Genomic DNA, 12,355 nt, shown 5'->3' with positions numbered 1-12,355 from the left:
GTAGATGGCACTCAAGCATCACCTCCTCGTTACAACCTTCCGGACTAACCTCTCTTTTATTCTCGCTGGCTGTTAAAGCTGGTTTTTGTTTCTTTAGTTCTCAAGTTAATCGCTGGATTTTGTACAAGGACTTCATTAAATAACTCTTAATGGTAATAGGCTATTCTGTTTCTTTCGTTAGCCTGATGGGACACATGGCTGCTGTGTTAGTTAGCTTTCCATATTTTATGCTGTGAGTCCAAAGTCTCAGTGGTTTACAGCAGCAAAGGTTTATTTCTCACTGATTAATACACGAGCTGGGAAATGGCTGAGGCTCTGTGCCACTTGTGTCTTCTTCATTCTAGGATCCAGGAAAGGGCTTTCATGAGTGAATACAGAAATATTGATTTGTATTATATGAATTGCTTAAGTGAAACTTATAACATTTTTAAACTTTTCAGAACGTCTACGAATACTCTGCCTACTAGTAAGTAGGTGTCACTCAGAACCTGACTCATGGTCGGTATTCAGTGATTATTTGTTGAGTGAATGAATTAACAACAGCCCAACCTCTCTTTCTCTCTGGTTTTGCTAACCACTCAGGACCACAATCCAGAAAAGTTTTAAAGCAACATCTTTGAGGTACTCCTGTATGTATTTTTTTTTTTTTTTTTTTTGCCATGTCACAGCTTGCAGGATCTTAGTTTCCCAACCAGAGATGGAACCCGTGCCCCTTGCAGTGGAAGTGCAGGGGTCCTAACCACTGGACAGCCAGGGAATTCCCTGTCCTGTATGTATTTTTAAATGCATGAATTAGGCGAGCATATTGTGAAAATTAAGTAGAAGTGAAGGTTACTAGTGGGAAGCTCAAGAAGTAGGAAGCTAGAGTCGTGGGTAGGAAATCGCTTCTGATGCTGGCAGGCAGGGCCAGCTTTATGGGTGTGTGATCTGTGTAGTCGAATAGGGCCCTACTCTTATAAGGGCCCCATAGTTAGTTAATTTAATGCTCTGCTACTGCCATCTTGAAATTCTTAAATAGTTATTTAACGAGGGGTCTGCATTTTTACTTTGAACTGGGGTCTGCAAATTATGTAGTTGGTCCTGTTGACAGGTGTTAAAGAGGAAGATTAAATAATGTGCCAGTGTCTGTTGAATATGGGGGCCTTGGAGGCCAACAGCTCATAGCAACAAGGAGAATGGATGACAACAGTTACATTCATAACAATAACAATGGTGATAATAATGATGGTAATACAGCAGCTTACATTTACTGACTATGTACCATGCACTGTTGTAAGTGCTTTGCATATACTAATTCTTTTAATTCTCAGGAGAACCCTATGAACCGATGCCACAGCTCAAGTTTGAAGGCTATCAGGCTGGAGAACCAGGAAAAGCCAATGCTCCAGTTCAAATCAGAAGGCCATCTGCTTGAGAATTCCTTCTTATTCAGGGAGATCTTTTGTTCTGTTCAAGCCATCAACTGATTGGATGAGGTCCACCCACATTATGGAGGGCAATCTGCTTTACTCAAAGTCCACAGATTTAAATGTTAATCTCATCCAAAAACATCCTCACAGCAACATCCAGAATAATGTTTGACCATATATCTGGGCAACATGGTCCACCTAAGTTGCCACATAAAATTAACCATCAGAGGTAGCAACTATTATTATCTATATTTTGCAGACAAAGAAACTGACAGCGAGGTTAAATAACTTGTGCAAGTTCACACAACTACTAAGTGGCAGAGTCAAGAATATTGCCAGGGCAACCTGGCTCCAGAGTCCACCCTCTCAGAGCTATATGTGAGCCTTAGCAGAGCATGAGGAGGAAGGAGGGCTTCAGACAGAAGGCTATTCAAAGCCCAAAGAGCTGGTCATCATATGTTTATAGCATTAAATGCCTGTGTTAGCAAAGAAGAAATGTCTCAAATCAATAACCTCAGCTTCTGGACTTCCCTGGTGGCTCAGTGGTTAAGAATCCGCCTGCCAATGCAGGGGACATGGGTTTGAGCCCTGGTCCGGGAAGATCCCACATGCTGTGGAGCAACTAAGCCCATGTGCCACAACTACTGAGCCTGCACTCTAGAGACCGCAAGCTACAACTACTGAAGCCTGCGTGCCTAGAGCCCGTGCTCCGCAACAAGAGAAGCCAACACAGTGAGAAGCCCGTGCACTGCAATGAAGAGTAGCCCCCACTCACTGCAACTAGAGAAAGCCTGCGCTCAAAAACGAAGACCCAACATGGCCAAAAATAATTAATTAATTAATTTAAAAAAGTGACCTCAGTTTCCATCTTAAGAAACTAGAGAATGAAGAGCAAATTCAACTCCAAGTGAACAAAAGAGAGACTTCCCTGGTGGTCCAGTGGTAAAGAATCTGCCTTACAATGCAGGGGACGTGGGTTTGATCACTGGTCAGGGAACTAGGATCCCACATGCCACGGGGCAACTAGGCCCACGTGCCACAACTACTGAGCTTGCATGCCTCAACTAGAGAGCCTGCGTGCCGCAAACTACAGAGCCCAGACACCCTGGAGCCTGTGCGCCACAACCAGAGAAGAGAAAACCTGCATGCCACAACTAGAGAGAAGCCCACGTGCCACAATGAAAGATCCTTCATGCCTCAACACAGATCCTGCGTGCCACAACTAAGACCCGATGCAGCCAAAAAAATAAATAATAAATAATATATAAATCTTTAAAAAAAAGTAACAAAAGAAAGAAAATATAGAGTGTAAAATCAGCGAAATCGAGAACAGAAAAACAATAGAGAATCAATGACACCAAAAGTTGTACTTTGAGAAGATCAATAAAACTGATAAACTGCTAACCAGAATTAACAGGAAAGAAAAGGAGAGAAGACACAAATTAACAATGTAATAATGAAATAAGTGACATAACTATACATTCTACATGCATGAAGAAATAATAAGGGACTATGTTGAACAACTCTATTTCTATAAATTCAGCAACTTTGATGAAATGCACAAATTCCTTAAAGACACAAACTACTGAAGACCAGTCAGGATAAATAGATAACCTGAACAGCCCCATATCAAAGAAACTGAATTTGTAGTTAAAAACCTCCCCACAAAGAAAACTACAGGCCCAAATCGTTTTACTGGTGAATTCCAGCAGACATTTAAGGAAGAAATAATACCAGTTCTGCCAGACTCTTCCAGAATTTGAAAAGGAGGGAATATTTTCTAACTTATTTCATGAGACCAACATTACCCTGTCACCAAAAGTGGACAAAGATGCTAGAGGAAAAGAGACTGCAAACCAGTATCTATCATGAACATAGATGTAAAAGTTCTGAACAAAATTGAGCAAATCAAATCCAACAATATATAATAAGGATAATACATCACAACTAAGTGGAATTTATCCAAGTACAGTCATCCCTTGGTATCCATGGAGAACTGGCTCCAGGACCCCCCTGTGGATACCAAAAATCCATGGGTGCTCAAGTCCCTTATATAAAATGTCATAGTATTTGCATATAACCTATTTACATTCTCCTATATACTTTAAATCATCTCTAGATTACTTATAATTATCTAATAGAATGTAAATGCCATGTAAATAGTTGTAAATACAATGTAAATACTATATAAATAGCTGCCAGAGTGCAGCAAATTCAAGTTTTGCTTTTTGGAACTCTCCGGATTTTGTTAATATTTTCAATCTGAGGTTGCTTGAATTCCTGGTTGTGGAACCCACGGATATGGAGGAGCGACTCTAATATAAGGTTGACTTAATGTTTGAAAAAAATCATTCTATATGATTTATCACATTAACAATTTTTTCAAAAGCCCTTATGACCACCTTAATAGATACAGATGAGGATTTGACAAAATTCAACATCCATTTCTGATAAAAAAAAAAAACAACAAAAGGGCTTCCCTGGTGGCGCAGGGGTTGAGAATCTGCCTGCTAATGCAGGGGACACGGGTTTGAGCCCTGGTCTGGGAGGATCCCACATGCTGCGGAGCAACTAGGCCCGTGAGCCACAACTACTGAGCCTGCGCGTCTGGAGCCTGTGCTCCACAACAAGAGAGGCCGCCATAGTGAGAGGCCCGCGCACCACGATGAATGGTGGCCCCCACTTGCCACAACTAGAGAAAGCCCTCACACAGAAATGAAGACGCAACACAGCAAAAATTAATTAATTAATTAATAAACTCCTACCCCCAACATCATCTTTAAAAAAAAACAACAAAAAAAACTTTAAGCAATCTAGAACAGAAGGGAACTTCCTCAACTTGATAAATGACATCTATAAAAAACTTACTGTATTTATTAAGAGTTCATTTTATGGTTTAATGTAAACAATCCTATGAAATCTACAAAAAAGGTACTAGAATAAGTGAGTTTAACAAAGCTGCAGGAGAAAAGATCAATATAGGACAATCAATTGTATTCTATATATTACCAACAAGCCATCAGAAAAAACACCATTTACAATAGCATCAAAAAATATGAAATACTTAGGGATAAATCTGATAAAGGATGTTTCCCGAAAATTACAAATACTGCTGAGAGAAATTAAGTAAGACCTAAATAAGTGGAGAGATACATTGTGTTCATAGGTCAGAAGACTAAATATTGTCAAGATGATCACAGATTGAATATTACGGCAATCAAAATCTTAGTAGGCTTTTTTGTAGAAATTGACAAGATGATTCTAAAAGTCATATGGAAAGGCAAAGATCTAGAATAGCCAAAACAACTCTTTAAAAAGAAAGAACAGTATGAACTCACTTATATGTGGAATCTAAAAAAATAAACTAGTGAATATAACAAAAAAAAAAGAGAGAAAGAAAGAACAAAGAACAAAATTGGAGGACTAACACTACCTGATTTTTAATATAAGTCAACAGTAATCAAGACAGTGTGGTATCATGATAGACAACAATATATCAAAGGAAAATAACAGAGTCCAGAAATAGACACATACATACATAGACAACTGGTCAGCAGATTTTCCACAAAGGTATGCTTTCAGTGGAGAAAGCACAGTCTTTTCAACAAATGGTGCTAGAACAATTGGATAGGCATATGCAAACAAAACAAGACTGGGGTGCACACCTCAGACCATACAAAACGTTTAGCTCAAAATGGGTCACAGACTTACCTGGAGAAAACCATAATTCAAAAATAAACGTGCACTCCAGATTGGAACCAAGATGGCAGAGTAGAAGGACGTGCTCTCACTCCCTCTTGTGAGAACACCAGAATCACAACTAGCTGCTGGACAATCATCAACAGGAAGACACTGGAACTCACCAAAAAATATACCCCACATCCAAAGACAAAGGAGAAGCCACAATGAGACGGGGGGGGGGGGCGCAATCACAGTAAAATCAAATCCCATAACTGCTGGGTGGGTGACTCACAGACTGGAGAACACTTACACCACAGAAGTCCACCCACTGGAGTGAAGGTTCTGAGCCCCACGTCAGGCTTTCCAACCTGGGGGTCCAGCAATGGGAGGAGGAATTCCTAGAGAATCAGACTTTGAAGCCTATTGGGAATTGATTGCAGGACTTTGACAGAACTGTGGGAAACAGAGACTCCACTCTTGGAGGGCACACACAAAGTAGTGTGCGCATCGGGACCCAGGGCAAAGAGCAATGACCCCAGGGGAGACAGAACCAGACCTACCTGCTGCCGCTGGAGGGTCTCCTGCAGAGGCAGGGGCTGGCTTTGGCTCACCGTGGGGACAAGGACACTGGCAGCAGAAGTTCTGGGAAGGACTCCTTGGTGTGAGCCCTCCCGGAGTCTGCCATTAGCCCCAACAAAGAGCCCAGGTAGGTTCCAGTGTTAGGTCATCTCAGGCCAAACAACCAAAAGGGAGGGAACCCAGCCCCACCCATCAGGAGTCTAGCAGATTAAAGTTTTACTGAGCTCCTCCCACCAGAGCAACAGTCAGCTCTACCTACCACCAGGCCCTACCATCAGGAAACTTGCATAAGCCTCTTATATAGCCTCATCCACCAGAGGGCAGACAGCAGAAGCAAGAACTACAATCCTGCAGCCTGTGGAACAAAAACCACATTCACAGAAAGATAGACAAGATGAAAAGGCAGAGGGCTATGTACCAGAGGAAGGAACAAGATAAAACCCCAGAAAAATAACTAAATGAAGTGGAGATAGGCAACCTTCCAGAAAAAGAATTCAGAATAATGATAGTGAAGATGATCCAGGACCTCGGAAAAACAATGGAGGCAAAGATCGAGAAGATGCAAGAAATGTTTAACAAAGACTTAGAAGAATGAAAGAACAAACAAACAGAGATGAACAATACAATAACTGAAATGAAAACTACACTAGAAGGAATCAATAGCAGAATAACTGAGGCAGAAGAACGGATAAGTGACCTGGAAGACAGAATGGTGGAATTCACTGCCACAGAACAGAATAAAGAAAAAAGAATAAAAAGAAATGAAGACAACCTAAGAGACCTCTGCGGCAACATTAAACACAACAACATTCGCATTATAAGGGTCCCAGAAGGAGAACAGAGAGAGAAAGGACCAGAGAAAATATTTGAACAGATTATAGTAGAAAACTTCCCTAACATGGGAAAGGAAATAGCCACCCAAGTCCAGGAAACACAGAGAGTCCCATACAGGATAAACCCAAGGAGAAACATGCCGAGACACACAGTAATCAAATTGGCAAAATATAAAGACAAAGAAAAATTATTGAAAGCAATAAGGGAAAAATGACAAATAACATACAAGGGAACTCCCATAAGGTTAACAGCTGATTTCTCAGCAGAATCTCTACAAGCCAGAAGGGAGTGGCATGATACACTTAAAGTGATGAAAGGGAAGAACCTATAACCAATATTACTCTACCTGGCAAAGATCTCATTCAGATTCGATGGAGAAATCAAAAGCTTTACAGACAAGCAAAAGCTAAGAGAATTCAGCACCACCAAACCGGCTCTACAACAAATGCTAAAGGAACTTCTCTAAGTGTGAAACACAAGAGAAGAAAAGGACCTACAAAAACAAACCCAAAACAGTTAAGAAAATCGTCACAGGAACATACATATTGATAATTACCTTAAACGTGAAAGGATTAAATGCTCCAACCGAAAGACACAGGCTTGCTGAATGGATACAAAACCAAGACCCATATATATGCTGTCTACAAGAGACCCACTTCAGACCTAGGGACACATACAGACTGACAGTAAGGGGATGGAAAAAGATATTCCATGCAAATGGAAATCAAAAGAAAGCTGGAGTAGCAATACTCGTATCAGATAAAATAGACTTTAAAATAAAGAATGTTACAAGAGACAAGGAAGGACACTACATAATGATCAAGGGATCAATCTAAGAAGAAGATATAACAATTATAAATATATATGCACCCAACATAGGAGCACCCCAATACATAAGGCAACTGCTAAGAGCTACAAAAGAGGAAATCAATAGTAACACAGTAATAGTGGGGGACTTTAACACCTCACTTACACCAATGGACAGGTCATTCAAAATGAAAATAAATAAGGAAACAGAAGCTTTAAATGACACAACACACCAGATAGATTTAATTGATATTTATAAGACATTCCATCAAAAAACAGCAGATTACACTTTCTTCTCAAGTGCCCACGGACACAGAACATTCTCCAGGACAGATCACATCTTGGGTCACAAATCAAGCCTCAGTAAATTTAAGAAAATTGAAATCATATCAAGCATCTTTTCTGACCACAATGCTATGAGATTAGAAATGAATTGCAGGGAAAAAAACTTTAAAAAAAAACAACACATGGAGGCTAAACAATACGTTACTAATAACCAAGAGATCACTGAAGAAATCAAAGAGGAAATCAAAAAATACCTAGAAACATATGACAATGAAAACACAATGATCCAAAACATATGGGATGCAGCAAAAGCAGTTCTAAGAGGGAAGTTTATAGCTATATAAGCCTACCTCAAGAAAGAAGAAAAATCTCAAATAAATCTAACCTTACACCTAAAGAACTAGAGAAAGAAGAACAAACAAAACCCAAAGTTAGCAGAAGGAAGGAAATCATAAAGATCACAGCAGAAATAAATGAAATAGAAACAAAGAAAACAATAGCAAAGATCAATACAATCAAAAGCTGGTTCTTTGAGAAGAAAAACAAAATTGATAAACCATTAGCCAGACTCATCAAGAAAAAGAGGGAGAGGATTCAAATCAATAAAATTAGAAATGAAAAAGGAGAAGTTACAACAGACACCACAGAAATACAAAGCATCCTAAGAGACTATTACAAGCAACTCTATGCCAATAAAATGGACAACCTGGAAGAAATGGACAAATTCTTAGAAAGGTATAACCTTCCAACACTGAACCAGGAAGAAATAGAAAATATGAACAGACCAATCACAAGTAATGAAATTGAAACTGTGATTAAAAATCTCCCAACAATCAAAAGTCCCAGACCAGATGGCTTCACAGGTGAATTCTATCAAACATTTAGATAAGAACTAATACCCATCCTTCTGAAACTCTTCCAAAAAATTGCAGATGAAGGAACACTCCCAAACTCGTTCTATGAGGCCACCATCACCCTGATACCAAAACCAGACAAAGATACTACAAAAAAAGAAAATTACAGACCAATATCACTGATGAATATAGATGCAAAAATCCTTAACAAAATACTAGCAAACAGAATCCAACAACACATTAAAAGGATCATACACCATGATCAAGTGGGATTTATCCCAGGGATACAAGGATTCTTCAATATATGCAAATCAGTCAATGTGATATACCATATTAACAAATTGAAGAATAAAAACCATTTGATCATCTCAATAGATGCAGAAAAAGCTTTTGACAAAATTCAAGACCCATTTATGATAGAAACTCTCCAGAAAATGGGCATAGAGGGAACCTACCTCAATATAATAAAGGCCGTACACCACAAACCCACAGCGAACATCATTCTCAATGGTGAAAAACTGAAAGCATTTCCTCTAAGATCAGGAACAAGACAAGGTTGACCACTCTCGCCACTATTATTCAACATAGTTTTGGAAGTCGTAGCCATGGCAATCAGAGAAAAGAAGAAATAAAAGGAGTACAATTTGGAAAAGAAGAAGTAAAACTGTCACTGTTTGCAGATGACATGATACTATACATAGAGAATCCTAAAGATGACACCAGAAAAATGCTAGAGCTAATCAATGAATTTGGTAAAGTTGCAGGATACAAAATTAATGCACAAAAATCTCTTGCATTCCTATAGAGTAATGATGAAAAATATGAAAGAGAAATTTAGGAAACACTCCCATTTACCACTGCAACAAAAAGAATAAAATACCTAGGAATAAACCTACCAAGGGAGACAAAACACCTGTATGTAGAAAACTATAAGACACTGATGAAAGAAATTAAAGATGATACCAACAGATGGAGAGATATCCAGGTTCTTGGATTGGGAGAATCAATATTGTGAAAATGACTATAGTACCCAAAGCAATCTATAGATTCAATGAAATCCCTATCAAATTACCAATAGCATTTTTTACAGAACTAGAACAAAAATTCTTAAAATTTGTATAGAGACAAAAAAGACCCCGAATAGCCAAAGCAGTCTTGAGGGAAAAAAGTGGAGCTGGAGGAATCAGACTCCCTGACTTCAGACTATACTATAAAACTACAGTAGTCAAGAAAATATGGTACTGGCAGAAAAACAGAAACATAGATCAATGGGACAGAATAGAAACCCCAGAGGTAAACCCACGCACCTATGGTCAACTAATCTATGGCAAAGGAGGCAAGGATATACAATGGAGAAAAGACAGTGTATTCAATAAGTGATGCTGGGAAAACTGGACAGCTACATGTACAAGAATGAAATTAGAACACTCCTTAACGCCATACACAAAAAGAAACTCAAAATGGATTAGAGACCTAAATGTAAGACTGGACACTATAAAACTCTTAGAGGAAAACATAGGAAGAACACTCTCTGACATAAATCACAGCAAGATCTTTTTTGATCCACCTCCTAGAGTAATGGAAATAAAAATAAACAAATGGGACCTAATGAAACTTAAAAGCTTTTGCAAAGCAAAGAAAACTACAAACAAGACGAAAAGACAACCCTCAGAGTGGGAAAAAATATTTGCAAATGAATCAACGGATAAATGATTAATCTCCAAACTATATAAACAGCTCATGCAGCTCAATATTAAAAAAACAAACAACCCAATCCAAAAATGGGCAGAAGACCTAAGTAGACATTTCTCCAAAAAAGACATACAGATGGCCAAGAAGCATGTGAAAAGCTGCTCAACATCACTAATTATTAGAGAAATGCAAATCAAAACTACAATGAGGTATCACCTCACACCAGTAAGAATGGGCATCATCAGAAAATCTAGAAACAACAAATGCTGGAGAGGGTGTGGAGAAAAGGGAACCCTCCTGCACTGTTGGTGGGAATGTAACCTGATTCAGCCACTATGGAGAACAGTATGGAGGTTCCTTAAAAAACTAAAAATAGAATTACCATATGATCCAGCAATCCCACTACTGGGCATATACCCAGAGAAAACCATGATTCAAAAAGACACATGCACCCCAATGTTCATTGAAGCACTATTTATAATAGCCAGGTCATGGAAGCAACCTACATGCCCATCAAGAGAAGAATGGATAAAGAAGATGTGGTACATATATACAATGGAATATTAGTCAGCCATAAAAAGGAACGAAATTAGGTCATTTGTTGAGACGTGGATGGATGTAGAGACTGTCATACAGAGTGAAGTTAAGTCAAAAAGGGAAAAACAAGTATCGTATATTAATGCATATATATGGAACCTAGAAAAATTGTACAGATGAACTAGTTTGCAGGGTAGAAGTTGAGACACAGATTTAGAGAACAAACGTATGGACACCATGGGGGGAAAGTGGCGGGGAGGTGGTGTGATGAATTGGGCAGTTGGGATTAACATGTATACACTGATGTGTATAAAATTGATGGCTAATAAGAACCTGCTATATAAAAAAATAAAATTCAAAAAAGAATACATACGTGCACTCCAGTGTTCATTGCAGCACTATTTACAACAGCCAGGACACGGAAGCAACGTAAATGTCCATCAACAGAAGAATGGATAAAGAAATGTGGTACATATATACAATGGAATATTACTCAGCCATAAAAAGGAATGAAAGTGTGTAATTTGCAGAGACATGGATGGACCTAGAGACTGTCATATAGAGTGAAGTAAGTCAGCAAGAGAAAAACAAATATTGTATAACATCACTTATTTGTGGAATCTAGAAAATGATACAGATGAACTTATTTGCAAAGCAGAAATAGAAATACAGACGTAGAGAATGGACGTGTGGATACCAGGGGAGGAAGAGGGTCTGGGATGAATTGGGAGATTGGGATTGACATATATACACTACTATGTATAAAACAGATAACTAATGAGAACCTCCTGTATAGCACAGGGAACTCACTTAGTGCTCTGTGCTGACCTAAATGGGAAGGAAATCCAAAAAAGAGGGGATATATGTATACATATAGCTGATTCACTTTGCTGTACACCAGAAACTAAAACAACATTTTAAAGCAAATATACTACAATAAAAATTAATTTAAAAAAGGGACCACAGACTTAACTGTAAAACCTAAATCTCTAAAACTTCTGGGAGAAAATACAAGAGAAAATCTGTGACCCTGGGTTAGATTTCTTAGATATAACACCAAAGCGTGACCCAGTAAAGAGAAAAATGAAAATGGGACTTCATTAAAATTAAAAACTTCTGCTCTTCAAAAGATTAAGAAAACGAAAAGATAAGATATAGACTGGGAGAAAATATTTGTAGATCAAATCTATCTGCTAATGGACTTGTATCCATAATATATAAAGATTCAATACTCATAATAAAAAAAACCCAATTAAAAAATGTGCAGAGGGCTTGAACTGACACGTCCCTCAAAGAAAATATAAACACATGATTCTCAACATGATTAGTCATGAGATACCATTACCCACCTATTAGAATGGCTAAAATTAAAAAGACTGATTAAAGTGTTGGAGAGGATGTGGAGAGACTAGTACTCCCACATACTGTTGGTGGGAACCTACAATTGTACAAGTACTTTGGAAAACAGTTTGGCAATTTCTTTAAAAGTTAGATATATACCTACCATAACTGCAGCCATTCTACTCCTAGGAATGTACACAATAGAAATGGAAGCATATATTCATAGACCTGTATACGCGTCTTTCTGGCACTCTTCACTGTTCATAGCAGTTTTATTCGTATTAGCCCCAAACTGGAAACAACCAAAATGTCAACCAAAGGCGAATGGATAAGCCA

This window comes from Delphinapterus leucas, chromosome 11 (assembly GCF_059928025.1).
Source record: "Delphinapterus leucas isolate spDelLeu-1000000601 "Yukka" chromosome 11, BTC_Dleu_Yukka2, whole genome shotgun sequence".
In the NCBI taxonomy this organism is placed as follows: domain Eukaryota; kingdom Metazoa; phylum Chordata; class Mammalia; order Artiodactyla; family Monodontidae; genus Delphinapterus; species Delphinapterus leucas.
The sequence above is the reverse complement of the archived record's forward strand: the minus strand, read 5'-3'. Positions refer to the sequence as shown.